Genomic DNA, 19,909 nt, shown 5'->3' with positions numbered 1-19,909 from the left:
CCTTTTTTGCCAATAACTGTTTGACGATATTGGCTGTGTGAGGGCGAGCATTGTCGTGAACAAGAAACCATGAACCTTGTTGTGCGTACTGAGGTCGTACCCTGCGTAGACGTTTCATGAAACGGGTCAAAATTTCAATGTACCTTGCAGCATTCATCGTCGTTCCCTCAGGTAGAAATTCCTTGTGGATACACTTTCCCGGCCTTCTCTAAAACGGGCGAACCACTCGTACACACACTTCATGGACAGAGCTTGATCTTCATAAACACGTACCAGCATCGCGTGAGTTTCTTTCGGTGTCTTGCCAAGCTTAAAGCAAAACTTTAAATTGATCTTTTGTTTGTTCATTTTCCTGTTCTCAGTTAAGAACCAACGCACTAAACAAGCACTTTGTAAAACAAGTCTTTCACGGAATACAAACGACGCTCAACTGAACAACGGTGGCGGCAGATGGTCAACACCTGCCGCTACGCATGTGCAGCGTTTTTCTTCGCCAGTGCTGTCAGATCGACCGTTCTGACTTCATTCACCGAACTTTATTGTCAGAGGTTGTACATATCATATATACAAAATAACATGTTCTGACTGATTCATCATCACCGAGCCGAAACCGCTGAAGCTATGAATACCAAATTTGGTCAGTAGTTTTGTTTACTACGTAGAGACTCACTAAAAAAGGGTTTCTCAAAATTCACACCTAAGGCGGTCAATAGGGGGTTCAAAGGTAACATAGAGAAGTCACGCCAAGCCGGAACGGCTGGATCTATACTTATGCAATTCGGTCGGTTCTGTTTAATAACCTGAAGACAAAATAAGAAGGGATTTTTCAAAATTCGAACACCTATGGGTGTCTAAAGGGGGTTCAAATGCAACATAGAGAAATCACTCCGAGCAGAAACCGCTGAAGTTCATGAAATTTGGTCAGAAGTTTTATTTCATGACCGAAACACCAAGTGGGGGGGGGGGGAAGGTTATAAGGGGGTTCAGAGATAAATCACGCTACGACGAAACTGCTGAACCTATAGTCTTGAAATTTGGTCAAAAGTTTTATTTCATGCCATAAAGTCTAGGTTAAGGTCTAGACACACGTATCCGAACCGTGCCCGACACGTGTGTCGGCCGAGGGTAGGTCATCACACGGTCATAGAATAATTCTTTACTAAGCAATGCAGTCTCCGCACCGCGTCCACACCGTCACCGAGTGGTTTATTTTATATTTTTACGGTGACGGTGTGGTCTCGGGAGAGAGAAAGAGAGAGAGAGCAGATACATTTTTTATAAAAGAGCTCATTCTTATTTGATTTCGCTTCTCAATTTTCATCGATTGCAGAACTATTTTAATTCTATTTATTTCTTGATTTTCATCAATTCTGGAATTGTTATTTTCATTAATTCTGAATTTTCAATAATTCCGAAATTATTTCTTTTGTTAATTCTAATTTTTCTCATTGGTACTGAAATAATTTCTTTCAATTATTTTTAATCCATCTATTCTAAAAATTTCATTAATTTCGGAAACGGTTTCTCACATTAGTTTAAAATTACCTCCATTAATTTTTGTGTTAATTCACATTTGAGTAGTTAGTTTTTTTTTTGTATGGGGTATTTCTTAGCGTTCGTGTATATTCAGTACAGTGCCGTCTTAACGCATGGGCCCACCCGGGCACGGCCCGGGGGCCTCAAGAGAAAAGGGGCCTCACAAAAATGAGATTTGGTTGAAATTTTCTAGAATTTACCTGGTAGGGCCTCAGAAAAACTACTTGGCCCGGGGGCCCATGATGCTCTTAAGACGGCCCTGATTCAGTATGCCGATTCCCTCTTCCCCACAAAATATATGAAATCTTGTTAAAGGGGGGGGGTGTCCTAAATATTTTTTGTGCCCCGAAATTGTTTAGACGCACCTGGCCCCGGTTCTGTGGCACTAGCGTAACATGTAGAAAACATATGGATAAACATTTTCACGACTTTGATGGGAAAACAAAGTTTAAAATTATGTTTCATGGCGTAAAACGAAATTCTGCCGGGGAGATTTTTTTTAAAATAATAATGTGTAAAACTTGGAAAACTAATTGGGTTCAATTTCCGATGCTCTATAAATGAATCATTGTTTTTGCTTGACCATAAATTAAATAGAAAACGGTTCGAAAAATTTGGTTTTTTTCTGATATGAAAATATAGGAGACATTTTAAATTTGGTACTCACATCAGACGCTACATGTCAAGCCATAAATGCTCAGCCCATGTCCTGTGCTCCAAATGTGGCCCGTGACAACAAAAAACAAAACAAACCTCTCAAGTGGTCTCAAGCACATTTCAAAATCACTTGAGCAACTAGCGGCACACCTCCAGTTCACTTAAGTGGATCGTGATACATTTGCAGATTATCCTATTGAGTGGTTAGTGGCACATTTCCAGATCTCTCGAGTGGTCCGCGGCACGCTTGCAGATCATTTAAGCGGCACGTGCCACATTTTTTTAGATAATTTTGGAACATCGGGGCTCATTTCTGGATAACTCAAGAAGCCCGCGAAATATTTCAAAACAATGAAGTGGCCCACACCTTCCAAAAAGTTAGCACCTTTGTGCTCTAAATATCTGACAAAGGTGTTTCAGCGACTGGGACTTTGGCAATGAATGCTTTAAATTATTATCGCCTACCGGTGAGGCATTATCATTGAATCAAGCCCCGGCAAACTAAACACTCCAATTGTTATTGATTTTAATATACATTTGTCATCTGCAGAGGAGCCAATTTTTAGTTTAGAAGATTCCACGTACACACACAGCGTAAAAGATATGTCACATACAAAAAATCTATCGGAGATCAATCCAAAATAAAAACAAAATAAAAATTTCTATAGGAAACATACACGCACACATATACAGACAGATAAAAGAAATTATATACATGTATAGATTATTTACAGAAATGTTTGGAACAATTAATTATTGTTAGTTTACGTTAGAGCTATTATATCCAAATCACTCTTGTTAATTAATTTACTGAGCATTTTGATTACACCGAACCGGCTGCGTTAAAGCCTTGAAGCAATCGACACAGCTTCGTTAAGCTAGTAGTCAGCATACGGCAGCGACCCGGGCAATACACGGAAAGGTGTGGTCTAAAGAGGAACGAGCCGAACCACGGCCAACTGACGCCCAAGCTACGGTCCTGGCACGGTGCGGATATGTGTGTTCAGACCTTAGAAGTGTTTTTCTAAATTCGACTCCCAAGGGGGTTCAAAGATAAGAGGCAAATCACGCCAAGCTGAAACCGCTGAAGAAATTCATGAAATTTTTGGTCAAAAGTTTAATTCCATGATGAGAAGACTAACTAAGGTATTTTTTCCAAATTCGACCCTTAACGGAGTCATGGGAGGGGGGCGGGGGGTTCAAATAACATAGAGAAATCACGCCAAGCCGAAATCGCTGAAATTCATGAAATTTATCGATCCCTAAAGGGGGGTCAATAAGGGAACTGTATCATATGGAGAAATCATGCAGAGCGGAAACCACTAAAGCTATAAATGTGAAATTAGGATGTGTGTCTTTTTGTATTGTAATGTAGAGACTCACTGTGTGAGAGTTTCTTTAAAATTCAACCTCCTAAAGGGGGGGGGGTTTCAAAGGTTATATGGAGCAAATATCACTATCCCGAAATCGCTGAAGCAATAAATATGAAATTTAGTCAGTTTTTTTGTAACGCTGATACTCAATAAAATGGGATTTCTGAAAGTTCCTCCCCCAAGGGGGTCATGAGGTGTTCAAATGTTATATGGGGAGGGAGGGGGAATCATCACTGAGTAATAGTCAGATTACCCCGTATAACATTTGAATCCCTCATGACGCCCTTGGGTGTTGCGATTCCAGAAATCCCGTCTTGGCGAGTCTCTATATTATAAAATATAATACTGACCGAATTTCATATTTATAGCTTCCAGCGGTATAGGTTCAGCGATGATTGCCCCATATAACTTTTGAAACCCCCCCCCCCTCCCCCATGTCCCCCTTACAGTATGAATTTTGAAAAATAGTGAGTTTCACATTACAAAATAAATCGACGGACCAAATTTCATAAATATAGATAGCTCCAACGGTTTCGGCTCTGCACGATTTCTCTGTATAACCTTTGAACCCCCTTTATGAACCCCTTAGGTATCGAATTTTGGAAACCCCCTTCTTAGTGAGCTTCAGCCGTATATGCTCGGCGACGATGAATCAGTCAGGACATGTTATATATTTATATAGATAACTTGTCCTGACTCTCTCTCTCACTGATTCATCATAGCCGAGCCAAAACCGCTGAAGCTATAATTATGAAATTTAGTCAACAGTTCTATTTTAGGACGCAAAGGCTAACTAAAAGGTTTGTTTTTTTTAAATATGGCCCCCTAGGTGTCATAAGAGGGTTCAAAGATATATGGGAAAAATCACGCCGAGTCGAAATCGATCGCTGAAGCTAGAAATATGAAATTTAGTGAGTGATTTTATGGTCTAAAGAGACTCATTAAGGAGTGACTTTTCAAATTTCAACCTCTAAGGATGCCATAAGGCAATTCAAAGGTTTTATGGGGCAATCAAGGCCAAACCAAAACCACTGAAGCTATAAGTCGGTATTATATTGTGCAGTATTATGAGAGTCCATTGACCCCAGGTTCAAGCGGGACTGAAAGAGAAAGCTGCAACAAAAAAATGAAAAGGACTCAAACACATTGAGTGGCCATGAGTCAGTGCACGAAGACGAAAAGGAAAATTTAATACAGTGTTTCATCGTTCTTGTTGCTGATGAATTTTGTTTTTTTAACCAAACGTACAGAGAACTCTGCTTCACATATTTCCAGTGATTTGCTTTCTACAAGAAAACCCGTACAAGACTAAGATGATCGGACCGGACTTGGATGAGGAGAGGCCCAGCACCACCGCTATGGAGCCAAGACGCTCGGCCAGGCTGGCAGGAAAGTCGAAGACTCAGACACGTCAGACTAGGTCTGGCTATAGACTTGTCCCCTGACCAAGTTGGACCCTAGCAAGTCCTACGCTTTAGGCTCTCACCGAACTTTTACAGTACAGTTGGGGGTTCCCCCCCCCCTCATTCTTTTATTTATCTGTCATCATGATTTGTGGGTTGTATTAGGCGTAAAAGTAAAAAGTTAAAAGTAATTTTTGCTTTCGTGCAGCGCTCCTTATCGACAAAAATTTAAATACAAATACAACACCACAACAGGCAAAATGCCCAGTGAGGTGGCTGAGAAAAAGATGGCCATAACAAATATGGATGTCATATATTTCAAAAATAAAGCAACCCAATTAAAAATGTAATTAGAAACATTCGAACTAATTTCTGCACCAAAAAAAATCCTCCTTCTCTCATAAGGATAACTTCTTCGCAAATCGCAATGAAATACACCAACTCCTTCATTTTTTATGAATTTTTAAACTACTGTACTTACGAAAGTAAGGGACATCCCGTTTGACTATTTTCTGTCGCATTTATAATTAATTTAAAAAAAAATTATAAATTCATCTTTAAAAATGTATATGTGAATGGATACATAAACTTAGGCTAATATACTAACCTCTGAGTGGGATGTTTTCAAAAGATGCCCATGCATCCTCAGTTCACATGAGGTTGTTAAGGGGACCGCATGATGTGAACAAATAATAAATTATACAATGTAAATACACAGAACAAGTAAGGAATTGAGGCCCTTGTTGTTTCTGAATAAATGGTCCCCGGGTCAATACTAATTCAGAAAACTGGCTGAAGTAATCATATGTAAACGTTACAAAAACTTGCGATGGGTGCAAAAATTGCACATTATGTAAAAATATAACATGTAATAAAACAATTTGAATTTGATGTTATAATAATTAGCGTATATCGACAGTTAAAAAAATTCTTGAGAACAAGCATTGACTTTTCTGGGGTTATTGAATAAGCATCAGGTTAAAGATCCATACACTGTAGTTTACATGGTATCACAGAGCAGTAAAAATTAGAATATATTTATCTCGTTCTTAAAATTCATATATGTAGTACAATTTCAACACGTGTGTTGACTATTTTATATTTTTCTAATGTCTTCTATTTATTTCCTTAACCCTTAATTGTATTTTTTTTCGAGCTGATAATTATTTTCCATCGTAACTCACACATTTCATCGTAATCGTTTACACACATTATACAGGGTGATTCTAAATTCATGTATTTTACACCTAAATTAGTATTTTTAGTCTTGGAATGTGCGGTCGAATCGCAGTATCAAAAACGGTAGATGGTGTTTTTTTACGGATTGCATAGCACCTTTTCACCAAAACAAAATATATTTTCCGACGTATTTGCCGCGATATGTGCTATCATCCCCTCGAGGGTACAGGGGCTTTTAATGTGATAGGCCTCCTTATGGTGCAACCTGGGTAATGCATAATTTACCACAAGACATTATACCTCTTGTCATTGTTTGGCGAAGCATGACATTGATTCGTGCAGATTGTTTAGTGATTACTACTATGTCGTTTAAAGGGTTAAGCAGACATAATTTATTTGTCGCCTATTGTTAAATTAAAATGGAATGATACAAATTATATATAAGATGAAGATCAATCAAAAAGAAATAAAATCAAATATTTAATTGACGTTAATCTCCTTATTCAATTCATCATCTTGAAGAGGTAGTTTTACACTACTCCAAGTCGTCTTCCATGGTAGCAATTATAATTGTTTAGACATTGGAAAATGGAGGCAGAGTTTCATCATCAACATTCTGCATCAGCTCATAGATTTCCTGTTTCGCCTTCTATTTCTGGATGGAGACATATGCAGACGCATAGAAGACCAGAGCGCGGCAATCAAAATACGAATCGCCACGTAGATGTTAAATTATTCTTCGGAAGAAATGAACAATCTGAAAATTGTGTCCGTGTTAGTTATATAATAGCAGAAAAAATTACGAAACGTGGGAAGCCCTTCGTTAATGGAGAATCCGTTAAAGAATGCCTTCAGTCTGCAGTTGATGTGCTTTGCCCATCACAGGCTCAAGCTGTTTCGAATATTAGTTTGTCTGATGTGACAGTAGCAAGATGCGTTGAGGATCTGTCAGCAGATGTATTCAAGACCTTCAAATCCAAATGTGAGGAATTTTCCTTTTACTCGGTAGATATAGATGAATCGACGGATGCAACAGATACAGCACAAGCAGCCATTTTCATTCGTGGTATTGACAAAAACTTCAAAATTGTTGAGGAGTTACCTAGTGTCGTTGTACACTTAAGGGTGCAACACGAAGTTTCGACTTATATTCAAGTTTGGCAGAAACATCGGCCAAATGTGGGTTGGACTTAGGCAACAACATATTTCCATAACTACAGATGGTGCTTCTTCTATGACCGGTCAGAAGACAGGGGTGATCACATTGATAAAGTCAAATGCCGAAAAATGTGGAAATATGAAGATGATGGCTTTCCACTGCATCGTACACCAGGAAGACTTGTGCAAAACGTTTTCCCTAAAACTTTGAACATGTAATGTCTATTATAGTGACAAACTGGTTAACTTCATTCCATCCAAAGGACTTAACCATAAACAGTTTCGAAAATTCTTAGTGGATTTGGAAGCTGAGCATGGCGACGTTATTTATTATACAGAAGTACGCTGGTTGAGCCGGGGAAAGATAGCGCTGTTTTCCTTGAAGGAGGAAGATGATGAACTCATGGAAACCAAAGGAGAACTTATTGGAGTGTTTCAAGATAAAAAGTGGGTGCGAGATTTCGCCTTCCTTGTCGATATCACTGGTCGTCTGAATGATCTAAACTACTTCTTACTGGGAAAAGACCTACTTGTCCATAATCTTTATGACAACGTGAAAGCGTTCGAAACTAAATTAGTCCTTTGGGAACGTCAATTGCAAACCACAAACTGCATACATTTTCCTAAATTGTTGGAGTTGGTAAATAGATCTACACCTTGGAAACCGGACGATTATGTACAGTGCATTTCAAATCTGAGAATGGAATTCAGAAGCAGATATTCCGACTTAGACGAAAACGAAATTTTTTATGAAAATGTTTTCTTCACCATTCTCGGTTGATATCGAAAGACCAGAGCTACAATTATAATTTCAGAATTTCAATGTGATTGCAGTTAAATGCAAGTTTTTTGAAATTCCTTCATTAATTGATTTTTATTCTAAGTATGTATCTCTCTCCGAAGAAAACTATCCAGAAATATGCGAACAGGCATTGTTCATGTCTTCTATATTTGGCAGCATTTACATATGTGAACAGTTGTTTAGTCGAATGAAAAATACAAAATCAAAAACTAAAACACGTCTGACTGATCGGCATTTGGAGCATACTTTAAGAATAGCAACAACACAAATTTTAATTAACATTGAGACTTTAGTCAAACAAAAACAATGTCAAGTTTCGCATTAATTTAGGAATTACATCCACTCGTATTCGTAATGTAAGAAACCAAAGACTTGTTTTTATTTGGTACGTAATTAATATACATGTACAAACGAAAATCATCCATTTTTCTTTCTGTTTCATAAAATATAAAAATACCTAAAATAATTGGTTTCACCCTAATCCAGTTTCGTTTTTTAAAACGAAAATGCTACATAAAGGAATCATAAAATATGTAGTACGCGTCGCATTTTAATTTGTCGTATCTGAGCGTACGTAGGATCAAACTTTGGCAGGGGGTGGAAATACACTGAGATTAATGGGAGGCACAAGAAATCTCTGAGAAAATTTAGATTTACCAACTTTTTCAAAAGCATTTTCAAGTAGCAGAAATGTTTTAATATAACAAAAAAGACATTTTTTATACTTTGCAATGTTTTTTTAAAATGGTTCAAAATTAATATATGTTATAATTAATTGAATTGAATCTTTGAATTTTTTAAAATATTTTGATATATATTTAGTTTGGGAGGCACTCCCCCAGATCGCCATCAATGAGTGTCCCGCGGAACGCGACGAATTTTTTATGTGGCCCTCGAGCGTGAAACGTAGAAGACCCCCTAGATTAAAATGTTTCTTATTATAAATTTCTCACCTGCAGATTGTCTGAATCACGGGTGGATTGTCTAAATACGATTTTTGGTTGATGTATCCGCTAAAAAAGTCCACGTGGAACCGACAAAAACTAATACTTGGTGAAAGTGATTCTCTGGAGCGAATGGAAACGGACGTATGCCTATAGCCAAAGATCGACTTGCATTTTTATTACAGTTTTTTCGGGCGCATTACGTCTCAGTACGCCTGTAACGCCGGCTAAAAGCTTCGAGAAATTTACAGAATGTGCGAAATGTTTTACATCTTCGCCTCATACCCATGACAGTGAGGCCGAGTGGTCTAAGGCGCTGGTTTCAGGTACCAGTCTCTTCGGAGGCGTGGGTTTGAATCCCACTGCTGTCATTATTTTTCATAATTAAGCAAACGATTACTTTTTATCATGAGAAAGACAGCATGTCCAAAATGTTTTACATCTTCCGCTCACGCCCGTGACAGCGTGGCCGAGTGGTCTAAGACGCTGGTTTTAGGCATCAGTCTCATCGGAGGCGTGGGTTCGAATCACACTGCTGTCATACTTAAGCAATCAATTGCTTTTCATCATGAGAAAGACAGCATATCCAAAATGTTTTACATCTTCGGCTCACGCCCCTGACAGTGTGGCCGAGTGGTCCAAGGCGCTGGTTTCAGTCACCAATCTCTTCGGAGGCGTGGGTTTGAATCCCACTGCTGTCATTATTTTTCATAATTAAGCAAACGATTGCTTTTTATCATGAGAAAGACAGCATGTGCAAAATGTTTTACATCTTCAGCTCACGCCCGTGATGGTGTGGCCGAGTGGTCTAAGGCGCTGGTTTTAGGCACCAGTCTATTCGGAGGCGTAGGTTCGAATCTCACTGCTGTCGTTACTTTTCATAATTAAGCAAACGATTGCTTCTTATCGTAAGAAAGACAGTATGTCCAAAATGTTTTGCATGTCAGGTTCATGCCCTTGACAGTGTGGCCGAGTGGTCTAAGGCGCTGGTTTTAGGAACCAGTCTCTTCGGACGCGTGGGTTCGAATCCCACTGCTGTCATTATTTTTCATAATTAAGCAAACGATTGCTTTTTATCATGAGAAAGACAGCATGTCCAAAATGTTTTACATCTTCAACTTGTGCCCATGACAGTGTGGCCGAGTGGTCTAAGGCGCTGGATTTAGGCACCAGTCTCTTCAAAGGCGTGGGTTGGAATTCCACTGCTGTCATTATTTTTCATAATTAAGCAAACGATTGCTTTTTATCATGAGAAAGACAGCATGTCCAAAATGCTTTACATCTCAGGCTCAAGCCCATGACCGTGTGGCCGAGTGGTCTAAGGCGCTGGTTTTAGGCACCAGTCTCTTCGGAGGCGTGGGTTCGAATCCCACTGCTGTCATTATTTTTCATAATTAAGCAAACGATTGCTTTTTATCATGAGAAAGACAGCATGTCCAAAATGTTTTACATCTTCGACTCATGCCCATGACAGTGTGGCCGAGTGGTTTAAGGTGCTGGTTTCAGGCACCAGTCTCTTCGGAGGCGTGGGTTCGAATCCCCCTGCTGTCATTATTTTTTATAATTAAGCAAACGATTGCTTTTTATCATGAGAAAGACAGCATGTCCAAAATGTTTTACATCATCTCCTCCCGCCCATGACAGTGTGGCCGAGAGGGTTAAGGCGCTGGTTTCAGGCACCAGTCTCTTCTAAGGCGTGGGTTCCATTCCCACTGCTGTCATTATTTTTCATAATTAAGCAAGCGATTGCTTTTTATCATGAGAAACACACCATGTCCAAACTGTTTTACATCTTCGGCTCACCCCCGTGACAGTGTGGCCGAGTGGTCTAAGGCCCTGGTTTTAGGCACCAGTCTCTTCAGAGGCGTGGGTTGGAATTCCGCTGCTGTCATTATTCTTCATAATTAAGCAAATGATTGCTTTTTATCATGAGAAAGACAGCATGTCCAAAACGTTTTACGTCTTCGGCTCACACATGTGACAGTGTGGCCGAGTGGTCTAAGGCGCTGAGTTTTAGACACCAGTCTCTTCGGAGGCGTGGGTTCGAATCCCGCTGCTGTCATTATTTTTCATAACTAAGCTAACGATTGCTTTTTATCATGAGAAAGACAGCATGTCCAAAATGTTTTACATCTTCGACTCCCGCCCATGACAGTGTGGCCGAGTGGTCTAAGGCGCTGGTTTTAGGCACCAGTCTCTTCGGCGGCGTGGGTTCGAATCCCACTGCTGTCATAATTAAGCGAACGATTACTTTTTATCATGAGAAAGACAGCATGTCCAAAATGTTTTACATCTTCGGCTAATGCCTGTGTGACAGTGTGGCCGAGTGGTCTACGGGGCTGGTTTTAGGCACCAGTCTCTTCGGAGGCGTGGGTTCGAATCCCACTGCTGTCATTATTTTTCATAATTAAGCAAACGATTGCTTTTTATCATGAGAAAGACAGCATGTCCAAAATGTTTTACATCTTCGGCCCACGGCCGTGACAGTGTGGCCGAGTGGTCTATGGCGCTGGTTTTAGGCACCAGTCTCTTCGGAGGCGTGGGTTCGAATCCCACTGCTGTGATTATTTTTCATAATTAAGCAAACGATTGCTTTTTATCATGAGAAAGACAGCATGTCCAAAATGTTTTACATCTTCGGTTCACGCCCGTGACAGTGTGGCCGAGTGGTCTGAGGCGCTGGTTTTAGGCACCAGTCTCTTCGGCGGCGTGGGTTCGAATCCCACTGCTGTCATAATTGAGCGAACGATTACTTTTTATCATGAGAAAGACAGCATGTCCAAAATGTTTTACATCTTCGGCTAATGCCTGTGTGACAGTGTGGCCGAGTGGTCTACGGGGCTGGTTTTAGGCACCAGTCTCTTCGGAGGCGTGGGTTCGAATCCCACTGCTGTCATTATTTTTCATAATTAAGCAAACGATTGCTTTTTATCATGAGAAAGACAGCATGTCCAAAATGTTTTACATCTTCGGCCCACGGCCGTGACAGTGTGGCCGAGTGGTCTATGGCGCTGGTTTTAGGCACCAGTCTCTTCGGAGGCGTGGGTTCGAATCCCACTGCTGTGATTATTTTTCATAATTAAGCAAACGATTGCTTTTTATCATGAGAAAGACAGCATGTCCAAAATGTTTTACATCTTCGGTTCACGCCCGTGACAGTGTGGCCGAGTGGTCTGAGGCGCTGGTTTTAGGCACCAGTCTCTTGGGAGCCGTGGGTTCGAATCCCACTGCTGTCGTTATTTTTCATAATTAAGCAAACGATTGCTTTTTATCATGAGAAAGACAGCATGTCCAAAATGTTTTACATCTTCGGTTCACGCCCGTGACAGTGTGGCCGAGTGGTCTGAGGCGCTGGTTTTAGGCACCAGTCTCTTGGGAGCCGTGGGTTCGAATCCCACTGCTGTCGTTATTTTTCATAATTAAGCAAACGATTGCTTTTTATCATGAGAAAGACAGCATGTCCAAAATGTTTTACATCTTCGGCTCACGCCCGTGACAGTGCGGCCGAGTGGTCTAAGGCGCTGGTTTTAGGCACCAGTCTCTTCGGAGGCGTGGGTTCGAATCCCACTGCTGTCATTATTTTTCATAATTAAGCAAACGATTGCTTTTTATCATGAGAAAGACAGCATGTCCAAAATGTTTTACATCTTCAACTCATGCCCATGACAGTGTGGCCGCGTGGTCTAAGGCGCTGGATTTAGGCACCAGTCTCTTCAAAGGCGTGGGTTGGAATTCCACTGCTGTCATTATTTTTCATAATTAAGCAAACGATTGCTTTTTATCATGAGAAAGACAGCATGTCCAAAATGCTTTACATCTCAGGCTCAAGCCCATGACCGTGTGGCCGAGTGGTCTAATGCGCTGGTTTTAGGCACCAGTCTCTTCGGAGGCGTGGGTTCGAATCCCACTGCTGTCATTATTTTTCATAATTAAGCAAACGATTGCTTTTAATCATGAGAAAGACAGCATGTCCAAAATGTTTTACATCTCAGTTTCATGCCCACAACAGTGTGGCCGAATGGTCTAAGGCGTTGGTTTCAGGCACCAGTCTCTTCGGAGGCATGGGTTCGAATCCCACAGCTGTCATTATTTTTCATAACTAAGCAAACGATTGCTTTTTATCATGAGAAAGACAGCATGTCCAAAATGTTTTACATCTTCGGCTTACTCCCATGACAGTGTGGCCGAGTGGTCTGAGGCGCTGGTTTCAGGCACCAGTCTCTTCGGAGGCGTGGGTTCGAATCCCCCTGCTGTCATTATTTTTTATAATTAAGCAAACGATTGCTTTTTGTCATGAGAAAGACAGCATGTCCAAAATGTTTTACATCATCGCCTCCCGCCCATGACAGTGTGGCCGTGAGGGTTAAGGCGCTGGTTTCAGGCACCAGTCTCTTCTAAGGCGTGGGTTCGAATCCCACTGCTGTCATTATTTTTCATAATTAAGCAAGCGATTGCTTTTTATCATGAGAAAGACAGCATGTCGAAAATGTTTTACATCTTCGGCTCACCCCCGTGACAGTGTGGCCGAGTGGTCTAAGGCGCTGGTTTCAGGCACCAGTCTCTTCGGAGGCGTCGGTTGGTATTCCACTGCTGTCATTATTTTTCATAATTAAGCAAATGATTGCTTTTTATCATGAGAAACACACCATGTCCAAACTGTTTTACATCTTCGGCTCACGACCATGACAGTGTGGCCGAGTGGTCTAAGGCGCTGGTTTTAGGCACCAGTCTCTTCAGAGGCGTGGGTTGGAATTCCGCTGCTGTCATTATTTTTCATAATTAAGCAAATGATTGCTTTTTATCATGAGAAAGACAGGATGTCCAAAACGTTTTACGTCTTCGGCTCACGCATGTGACAGTGTGGCCGAGTGGTCTAAGGCGCTGAGTTTTAGACACCAGTCTCTTCGGAGGCGTGGGTTCGAATCCCGCTGCTGTCATTATTTTTCATAACTAAGCTAACGATTGCTTTTTATCATGAGAAAGACAGCATGTCCAAAATGTTTTACATCTTCGACTCCCGCCCATGACAGTGTGGCCGAGTGGTCTAAGGCGCTGGTTTTAGGCACCAGTCTCTTCGGCGGCGTGGGTTCGAATGCCACTGCTGTTATTATTTTTCAAAATTAAGCAAACGATTGCTTTTTATCATGAGAAAGACAGCATGTCCAAAATGTTTAACATCTTCGACTCATGCCATTGACAATGTGGCCGAGTGGTCTAAGGCGCTGGTTTCAGGCACCAGTCTCTTCGGAGGCGTGTGTTCGAATCCCGCTGCTGTCATTATTTTTCAAAATTAAGCAAACGATTGCTTTTTATCATGAGAAAGACAGAATGTCCAAAATGTTTTACATCTTCGGCTCGCGCCCGTGACAGTGTGGCCGAGTGGTCTGAGGCGCTGGTTTCAGGCACCCGTCTCTTCGGAGGAGTGGGTTCGAATCCCGCTGCTGTCATTATTTTTCAAAATTAAGCAAACGATTGCTTTTTATCATGAGAAAGACAGCATGTCCAAACGATTTTACATCTTCGGCTCATGCACATGACAGTGTGGCCGAGAGGTCTAAGGCGCTGGTTTTAGGCACCAGTATCTTCGGAGGCGTGGGTTCGTATCCCGCTGCTGTCATTATTTTCCAAAATTAAGCAAACGATTGCTTTTCATCATGAGAAAGACAGCATGTCCAAAATGTTTTACGTCTTCGACTCACGCCCGTGGCAGTGTGTCTAAGGCGCTGGTTTTAGGCACCAGTCTTTTCGGAGGCGTGGGTTCGAATCCCACTGTTGTCATTATTTTTCATAATTAAGCAGACGATTGCTTTTTATCATGAGAAAGACAGCATGTCCAAAATGTTTTACATCTTCGTCTCCCGCCCATGGCAGTGTGGCCGAGTGGTCTAAGGCGCTGGTTTTAGGCACCAGTCTCTTCGGCGGCGTGGGTTCGAATCCCACTGCTGTCATTATTTTTCAAAATTAAGCAAACGATTGCTTTTTATCATGAGAAAGACAGCATGTCCAAAATGTTTAACATCTTCGACTCATGCCATTGACAATGTGGCCGAGTGGTCTAAGGAGCTGGTTTGAGACACCAGTCTCTTCGGAGACGTGGGTTCGAATCCCACTGCTGTCATAATTAAGCAAACGATTGCTTTTTATCATGAGAAAGACAGCATGTCCAAAATGTTTTACATCTTCGGCTCATGCCCGTGACTGTGTGGCCGAGTGGTCTATGGCACTGGTTTTAGGCACCAGTCTCTTCGGAGGCGTGGGTTCGAATCCCACTGCTGTCATTATTTTTCATAATTAAGCAAACGATTGCTTTTTATCATGAGAAAGACAGCATGTCCAAAATGTTTTACATCTTCGGCTCAAGTCCGTGACAGTGTGGCCGAGTGGTCTATGGCGCTGGTTTTAGGCACCAGTCTCTTCGGAGGCGTGGGTTCGAATTCCACTGCTGTCATTATTTTTCATAATTAAGCAAACGATTGCTTTTTATCATGAGAAAGACAGCATGTCCAAAATGTTTTACATCTTCGGCTCACACCCGTGGCAGTGTGGCCGAGTGGTCTATGGCGCTGGTTTTAGGCACCAGTCTCTTCGGAGGCGTGGGTTCGAATCCCACTGCTGTCATTATTTTTCATAATTAAGCAAACGATTGCTTTTTATCAGAGAAAGACAGCATGTCCAAAATGTTTTACGTCTTCGGCTCACGCCTATGACAGTGTGGCCGAGTGGTCTAAGGCCCTGGTTTTAGGCACCAGTCTCTTCGGAGGCGTGGGTTCGAATCCCGCTGCTGTCACTATTTTTCATAACTAAGCAAACGATTGCTTTTTATCATGAGAAAGACAGCATGTCCAAAATGTTTTACATCTTCGATTTATGCCCATGACAGTGTGGCCGAGTCGTCTAAGGCGCTGGTTTTAGGCACCAGTCTCTTCGGCGGCGTGGGTTCGAATCCCACTGCTGTCATTATTTTTCATAATTAAGCAAACGATTGCTTTTTATCATGAGAAAGACAGAATGTCCAAAATGTTTTACATCTTCGGCTCGCGCCCGTGACAGTGTGGCCGAGTGGTTTAAGGTGCTGGTTTTAGGCACCAGTCTCTTCAGAGGCGCGGGTTCGAATCCCGCTGCTTTCATTATTTTTCAAAATTAAGCAGACGATTGCTTTTTATCATGAGAAAGACAGCATGTCCAAAATGTTTTACATCTTCGTCTCCCTCCCATGGCAGTGTGGCCGAGTGGTCTAAGGCGCTGGTTTTAGGCACCAGTCTCTTCGGCGGCGTGGGTTCGAATCCCACTGCTGTCATTATTTTTCATAATTAAGCAAACGATTGCTTTTTATCATGAGAAAGACAGCATGTCCAAAATGTTTTACATCTTCAACTCATGCCCATGACAGTGTGGCCGCGTGGTCTAAGGCGCTGGATTTAGGCACCAGTCTCTTCAAAGGCGTGGGTTGGAATTCCACTGCTGTCATAATTAAGCAAACGATTGCTTTTTATCATGAGAAAGACAGCATGTCCAAAATGTTTTACATCTTCAACTCATGCCCATGACAGTGTGGCCGCGTGGTCTAAGGCGCTGGATTTAGGCACCAGTCTCTTCAAAGGCGTGGGTTGGAATTCCACTGCTGTCATTATTTTTCATAATTAAGCAAACGATTGCTTTTTATCATGAGAAAGACAGCATGTCCAAAATGCTTTACATCTCAGGCTCAAGCCCATGACCGTGTGGCCGAGTGGTCTAATGCGCTGGTTTTAGGCACCAGTCTCTTCGGAGGCGTGGGTTCGAATCCCACTGCTGTCATTATTTTTCATAATTAAGCAAACGATTGCTTTTAATCATGAGAAAGACAGCATGTCCAAAATGTTTTACATCTCAGTTTCATGCCCATAACAGTGTGGCCGAATGGTCTAAGGCGTTGGTTTCAGGCACCAGTCTCTTCGGAGGCATGGGTTCGAATCCCACAGCTGTCATTATTTTTCATATCTAAGCAAACGATTGCTTTTTATCATGAGAAAGACAGCATGTCCAAAATGTTTTACATCTTCGGCTTACTCCCATGACAGTGTGGCCGAGTGGTCTGAGGCGCTGGTTTCAGGCACCAGTCTCTTCGGAGGCGTGGGTTCGAATCCCCCTGCTGTCATTATTTTTTATAATTAAGCAAACGATTGCTTTTTGTCATGAGAAAGACAGCATGTCCAAAATGTTTTACATCATCGCCTCCCGCCCATGACAGTGTGGCCGAGTGGGTTAAGGCGCTGGTTTCAGGCACCAGTCTCTTCTAAGGCGTGGGTTCGAATCCCACTGCTGTCATTATTTTTCATAATTAAGCAAGCGATTGCTTTTTATCATGAGAAAGACAGCACGTCGAAAATGTTTTACATCTTCGGCTCACCCCCGTGACAGTGTGGCCGAGTGGTCTAAGGCGCTGGTTTCAGGCACCAGTCTCTTCAGAGGCGTCGGTTGGTATTCCACTGCTGTCATTATTTTTCATAATTAAGCAAATGATTGCTTTTTATCATGAGAAACACACTATGTCCAAACTGTTTTACATCTTCGGCCCATGACCATGACAGTGTGGCCGAGTGGTCTAAGGCGCTGGTTTTAGGCACCAGTCTCTTCAGAGGCGTGGGTTGGAATTCCGCTGCTGTCATTATTTTTCATAATTAAGCAAATGATTGCTTTTTATCATGAGAAAGACAGCATGTCCAAAACGTTTTACGTCTTCGGCTCACGCATGTGACAGTGTGGCCGAGTGGTCTAAGGCGCTGAGTTTTAGACACCAGTCTCTTCGGAGGCGTGGGTTCGAATCCCGCTGCTGTCATTACTTTTCATAACTAAGCTAACGATTGCTTTTTATCATGAGAAAGACAGCATGTCCAAAATGTTTTACATCTTCGACTCCCGCCCATGACAGTGTGGCCGAGTGGTCTAAGGCGCTGGTTTTAGGCACCAGTCTCTTCGGCGGCGTGGGTTCGAATGCCACTGCTGTTATTATTTTTCAAAATTAAGCAAACGATTGCTTTTTATCATGAGAAAGACAGCATGTCCAAAATGTTTAACATCTTCGACTCATGCCATTGACAATGTGGCCGAGTGGTCTAAGGCGCTGGTTTCAGGCACCAGTCTCTTCGGAGGCGTGTGTTCGAATCCCGCTGCTATCATTACTTTTCAAAATTAAGCAAACGATTGCTTTTTATCATGAGAAAGACAGAATGTCCAAAATGTTTTACATCTTCGGCTCGCGCCCGTGACAGTGTGGCCGAGTGGTCTGAGGCGCTGGTTTCAGGCACCAGTCTCTTCGGAGGAGTGGGTTCGAATCCCGCTGCTGTCATTATTTTTCAAAATTAAGCAAACGATTGCTTTTTATCATGAGAAAGACAGCATGTCCAAACGATTTTACATCTTCGGCTCATGCACATGACAGTGTGGCCGAGAGGTCTAAGGCGCTGGTTTTAGGCACCAGTATCTTCGGAGGCGTGGGTTCGTATCCCGCTGCTGTCATTATTTTCCAAAATTAAGCAAACGATTGCTTTTCATCATGAGAAAGACAGCATGTCCAAAATGTTTTACGTCTTCGACTCACGCCCGTGGCAGTGTGGCCGAGTGTGTCTAAGGCGCTGGTTTTAGGCACCAGTCTTTTCGGAGGCGTGGGTTCGAATCCCACTGTTGTCATTATTTTTCATAATTAAGCAGACGATTGCTTTTTATCATGAGAAAGACAGCATGTCCAAAATGTTTTACATCTTCGTCTCCCGCCCATGGCAGTGTGGCCGAGTGGTCTAAGGCGCTGGTTTTAGGCACCAGTCTCTTCGGCGGCGTGGGTTCGAATCCCACTGCTGTCATTATTTTTCAAAATTAAGCAAACGATTGCTTTTTATCATGAGAAAGACAGCATGTCCAAAATGTTTAACATCTTCGACTCATGCCATTGACAATGTGGCCGAGTGGTCTAAGGAGCTGGTTTGAGACACCAGTCTCTTCGGAGACGTGGGTTCGAATCCCACTGCTGTCATAATTAAGCAAACGATTGCTTTTTATCATGAGAAAGACAGCATGTCCAAAATGTTTTACATCTTCGGCTCATGCCCGTGACTGTGTGGCCGAGTGGTCTATGGCGCTGGTTTTAGGCACCAGTCTCTTCGGAGGCGTGGGTTCGAATCCCACTGCTGTCATTATTTTTCATAATTAAGCAAACGATTGCTTTTTATCATGAGAAAGACAGCATGTCCAAAATGTTTTACATCTTCGGCTCAAGTCCGTGACAGTGTGGCCGAGTGGTCTATGGCGCTGGTTTTAGGCACCAGTCTCTTCGGAGGCGTGGGTTCGAATCCCACTGCTGTCATTATTTTTCATAATTAAGCAAACGATTGCTTTTTATCATGAGAAAGACAGCATGTCCAAAATGTTTTACATCTTCGGCTCACACCCGTGACAGTGTGGCCGAGTGGTCTATGGCGCTGGTTTTAGGCACCAGTCTCTTCGGAGGCGTGGGTTCGAATCCCACTGCTGTCATTATTTTTCATAATTAAGCAAACGATTGCTTTTTATCAGAGAAAGACAGCATGTCCAAAATGTTTTACGTCTTCGGCTCACGCCTATGACAGTGTGGCCGAGTGGTCTAAGGCGCTGGTTTTAGGCACCAGTCTCTTCGGAGGCGTGGGTTCGAATCCCGCTGCTGTCACTATTTTTCATAAATAAGCAAACGATTGCTTTTTATCATGAGAAAGACAGCATGTCCAAAATGTTTTACATCTTCGATTTATGCCCATGACAGTGTGGCCGAGTCGTCTAAGGCGCTGGTTTTAGGCACCAGTCTCTTCGGAGGCGTGGGTTCGAATCCCACTGCTGTCATTATTTTTC

The 19,909-nt window shown here is 42.2% G+C and overlaps 36 non-coding genes across 36 annotated transcripts; all 36 read left to right on the top strand.

Moving 5' to 3' along the window:
- The first annotated feature begins 9,341 nt into the window (after positions 1-9,341).
- Positions 9,342-9,423, top strand: TRNAL-CAG (transfer RNA leucine (anticodon CAG)). Its single transcript has one exon. It is a non-coding gene; the product is annotated as a tRNA-Leu (tRNA).
- Positions 9,424-10,011: 588 nt separating this feature from the next.
- On the top strand, positions 10,012-10,093 carry TRNAL-UAG (transfer RNA leucine (anticodon UAG)). Its single transcript has one exon. It is a non-coding gene; the product is annotated as a tRNA-Leu (tRNA).
- Positions 10,094-10,351: 258 nt separating this feature from the next.
- On the top strand, positions 10,352-10,433 carry TRNAL-UAG (transfer RNA leucine (anticodon UAG)). The gene has a single exon. It is a non-coding gene; the product is annotated as a tRNA-Leu (tRNA).
- An 88-nt stretch (positions 10,434-10,521) lies between these two features.
- TRNAL-CAG (transfer RNA leucine (anticodon CAG)) lies at positions 10,522-10,603 on the top strand. The gene has a single exon. It is a non-coding gene; the product is annotated as a tRNA-Leu (tRNA).
- Positions 10,604-11,031: 428 nt separating this feature from the next.
- TRNAL-UAG (transfer RNA leucine (anticodon UAG)) lies at positions 11,032-11,114 on the top strand. Its single transcript has one exon. It is a non-coding gene; the product is annotated as a tRNA-Leu (tRNA).
- Positions 11,115-11,202: 88 nt separating this feature from the next.
- On the top strand, positions 11,203-11,284 carry TRNAL-UAG (transfer RNA leucine (anticodon UAG)). Its single transcript has one exon. It is a non-coding gene; the product is annotated as a tRNA-Leu (tRNA).
- A 250-nt stretch (positions 11,285-11,534) lies between these two features.
- TRNAL-UAG (transfer RNA leucine (anticodon UAG)) lies at positions 11,535-11,616 on the top strand. The gene has a single exon. It is a non-coding gene; the product is annotated as a tRNA-Leu (tRNA).
- An 88-nt stretch (positions 11,617-11,704) lies between these two features.
- TRNAL-UAG (transfer RNA leucine (anticodon UAG)) lies at positions 11,705-11,786 on the top strand. The gene has a single exon. It is a non-coding gene; the product is annotated as a tRNA-Leu (tRNA).
- Positions 11,787-12,036: 250 nt separating this feature from the next.
- TRNAL-UAG (transfer RNA leucine (anticodon UAG)) lies at positions 12,037-12,118 on the top strand. The gene has a single exon. It is a non-coding gene; the product is annotated as a tRNA-Leu (tRNA).
- An 88-nt stretch (positions 12,119-12,206) lies between these two features.
- TRNAL-UAG (transfer RNA leucine (anticodon UAG)) lies at positions 12,207-12,288 on the top strand. The gene has a single exon. It is a non-coding gene; the product is annotated as a tRNA-Leu (tRNA).
- An 88-nt stretch (positions 12,289-12,376) lies between these two features.
- Positions 12,377-12,458, top strand: TRNAL-UAG (transfer RNA leucine (anticodon UAG)). Its single transcript has one exon. It is a non-coding gene; the product is annotated as a tRNA-Leu (tRNA).
- Positions 12,459-12,546: 88 nt separating this feature from the next.
- Positions 12,547-12,628, top strand: TRNAL-UAG (transfer RNA leucine (anticodon UAG)). The gene has a single exon. It is a non-coding gene; the product is annotated as a tRNA-Leu (tRNA).
- A 258-nt stretch (positions 12,629-12,886) lies between these two features.
- On the top strand, positions 12,887-12,968 carry TRNAL-UAG (transfer RNA leucine (anticodon UAG)). The gene has a single exon. It is a non-coding gene; the product is annotated as a tRNA-Leu (tRNA).
- Positions 12,969-13,226: 258 nt separating this feature from the next.
- TRNAL-CAG (transfer RNA leucine (anticodon CAG)) lies at positions 13,227-13,308 on the top strand. The gene has a single exon. It is a non-coding gene; the product is annotated as a tRNA-Leu (tRNA).
- Positions 13,309-13,906: 598 nt separating this feature from the next.
- TRNAL-UAG (transfer RNA leucine (anticodon UAG)) lies at positions 13,907-13,989 on the top strand. Its single transcript has one exon. It is a non-coding gene; the product is annotated as a tRNA-Leu (tRNA).
- A 929-nt stretch (positions 13,990-14,918) lies between these two features.
- TRNAL-UAG (transfer RNA leucine (anticodon UAG)) lies at positions 14,919-15,000 on the top strand. The gene has a single exon. It is a non-coding gene; the product is annotated as a tRNA-Leu (tRNA).
- An 88-nt stretch (positions 15,001-15,088) lies between these two features.
- On the top strand, positions 15,089-15,170 carry TRNAL-GAG (transfer RNA leucine (anticodon GAG)). Its single transcript has one exon. It is a non-coding gene; the product is annotated as a tRNA-Leu (tRNA).
- Positions 15,171-15,248: 78 nt separating this feature from the next.
- On the top strand, positions 15,249-15,330 carry TRNAL-UAG (transfer RNA leucine (anticodon UAG)). Its single transcript has one exon. It is a non-coding gene; the product is annotated as a tRNA-Leu (tRNA).
- An 88-nt stretch (positions 15,331-15,418) lies between these two features.
- On the top strand, positions 15,419-15,500 carry TRNAL-UAG (transfer RNA leucine (anticodon UAG)). Its single transcript has one exon. It is a non-coding gene; the product is annotated as a tRNA-Leu (tRNA).
- Positions 15,501-15,588: 88 nt separating this feature from the next.
- On the top strand, positions 15,589-15,670 carry TRNAL-UAG (transfer RNA leucine (anticodon UAG)). The gene has a single exon. It is a non-coding gene; the product is annotated as a tRNA-Leu (tRNA).
- Positions 15,671-15,757: 87 nt separating this feature from the next.
- TRNAL-UAG (transfer RNA leucine (anticodon UAG)) lies at positions 15,758-15,839 on the top strand. Its single transcript has one exon. It is a non-coding gene; the product is annotated as a tRNA-Leu (tRNA).
- An 88-nt stretch (positions 15,840-15,927) lies between these two features.
- Positions 15,928-16,009, top strand: TRNAL-UAG (transfer RNA leucine (anticodon UAG)). The gene has a single exon. It is a non-coding gene; the product is annotated as a tRNA-Leu (tRNA).
- Positions 16,010-16,097: 88 nt separating this feature from the next.
- Positions 16,098-16,179, top strand: TRNAL-UAG (transfer RNA leucine (anticodon UAG)). Its single transcript has one exon. It is a non-coding gene; the product is annotated as a tRNA-Leu (tRNA).
- Positions 16,180-16,267: 88 nt separating this feature from the next.
- TRNAL-UAG (transfer RNA leucine (anticodon UAG)) lies at positions 16,268-16,349 on the top strand. The gene has a single exon. It is a non-coding gene; the product is annotated as a tRNA-Leu (tRNA).
- A 418-nt stretch (positions 16,350-16,767) lies between these two features.
- TRNAL-UAG (transfer RNA leucine (anticodon UAG)) lies at positions 16,768-16,849 on the top strand. Its single transcript has one exon. It is a non-coding gene; the product is annotated as a tRNA-Leu (tRNA).
- Positions 16,850-17,107: 258 nt separating this feature from the next.
- On the top strand, positions 17,108-17,189 carry TRNAL-CAG (transfer RNA leucine (anticodon CAG)). Its single transcript has one exon. It is a non-coding gene; the product is annotated as a tRNA-Leu (tRNA).
- Positions 17,190-17,277: 88 nt separating this feature from the next.
- Positions 17,278-17,359, top strand: TRNAL-CAG (transfer RNA leucine (anticodon CAG)). The gene has a single exon. It is a non-coding gene; the product is annotated as a tRNA-Leu (tRNA).
- A 428-nt stretch (positions 17,360-17,787) lies between these two features.
- TRNAL-UAG (transfer RNA leucine (anticodon UAG)) lies at positions 17,788-17,870 on the top strand. The gene has a single exon. It is a non-coding gene; the product is annotated as a tRNA-Leu (tRNA).
- A 768-nt stretch (positions 17,871-18,638) lies between these two features.
- TRNAL-UAG (transfer RNA leucine (anticodon UAG)) lies at positions 18,639-18,721 on the top strand. Its single transcript has one exon. It is a non-coding gene; the product is annotated as a tRNA-Leu (tRNA).
- An 88-nt stretch (positions 18,722-18,809) lies between these two features.
- Positions 18,810-18,891, top strand: TRNAL-UAG (transfer RNA leucine (anticodon UAG)). The gene has a single exon. It is a non-coding gene; the product is annotated as a tRNA-Leu (tRNA).
- Positions 18,892-18,979: 88 nt separating this feature from the next.
- On the top strand, positions 18,980-19,061 carry TRNAL-GAG (transfer RNA leucine (anticodon GAG)). Its single transcript has one exon. It is a non-coding gene; the product is annotated as a tRNA-Leu (tRNA).
- Positions 19,062-19,139: 78 nt separating this feature from the next.
- On the top strand, positions 19,140-19,221 carry TRNAL-UAG (transfer RNA leucine (anticodon UAG)). Its single transcript has one exon. It is a non-coding gene; the product is annotated as a tRNA-Leu (tRNA).
- An 88-nt stretch (positions 19,222-19,309) lies between these two features.
- Positions 19,310-19,391, top strand: TRNAL-UAG (transfer RNA leucine (anticodon UAG)). The gene has a single exon. It is a non-coding gene; the product is annotated as a tRNA-Leu (tRNA).
- Positions 19,392-19,479: 88 nt separating this feature from the next.
- TRNAL-UAG (transfer RNA leucine (anticodon UAG)) lies at positions 19,480-19,561 on the top strand. Its single transcript has one exon. It is a non-coding gene; the product is annotated as a tRNA-Leu (tRNA).
- An 87-nt stretch (positions 19,562-19,648) lies between these two features.
- TRNAL-UAG (transfer RNA leucine (anticodon UAG)) lies at positions 19,649-19,730 on the top strand. The gene has a single exon. It is a non-coding gene; the product is annotated as a tRNA-Leu (tRNA).
- Positions 19,731-19,818: 88 nt separating this feature from the next.
- On the top strand, positions 19,819-19,900 carry TRNAL-UAG (transfer RNA leucine (anticodon UAG)). The gene has a single exon. It is a non-coding gene; the product is annotated as a tRNA-Leu (tRNA).
- The last annotated feature ends 9 nt before the right edge of the window (positions 19,901-19,909 follow it).

The sequence above is a fragment of the Pholcus phalangioides genome, unplaced genomic scaffold (assembly GCF_987345545.1).
Source record: "Pholcus phalangioides strain wild (caught in Gottingen) unplaced genomic scaffold, Ppha-v1.0 ptg000017l_1, whole genome shotgun sequence".
Taxonomy (NCBI): Eukaryota; Metazoa; Arthropoda; class Arachnida; order Araneae; family Pholcidae; genus Pholcus; species Pholcus phalangioides.
This window is presented reverse-complemented; position numbering and strand designations above follow the sequence as displayed.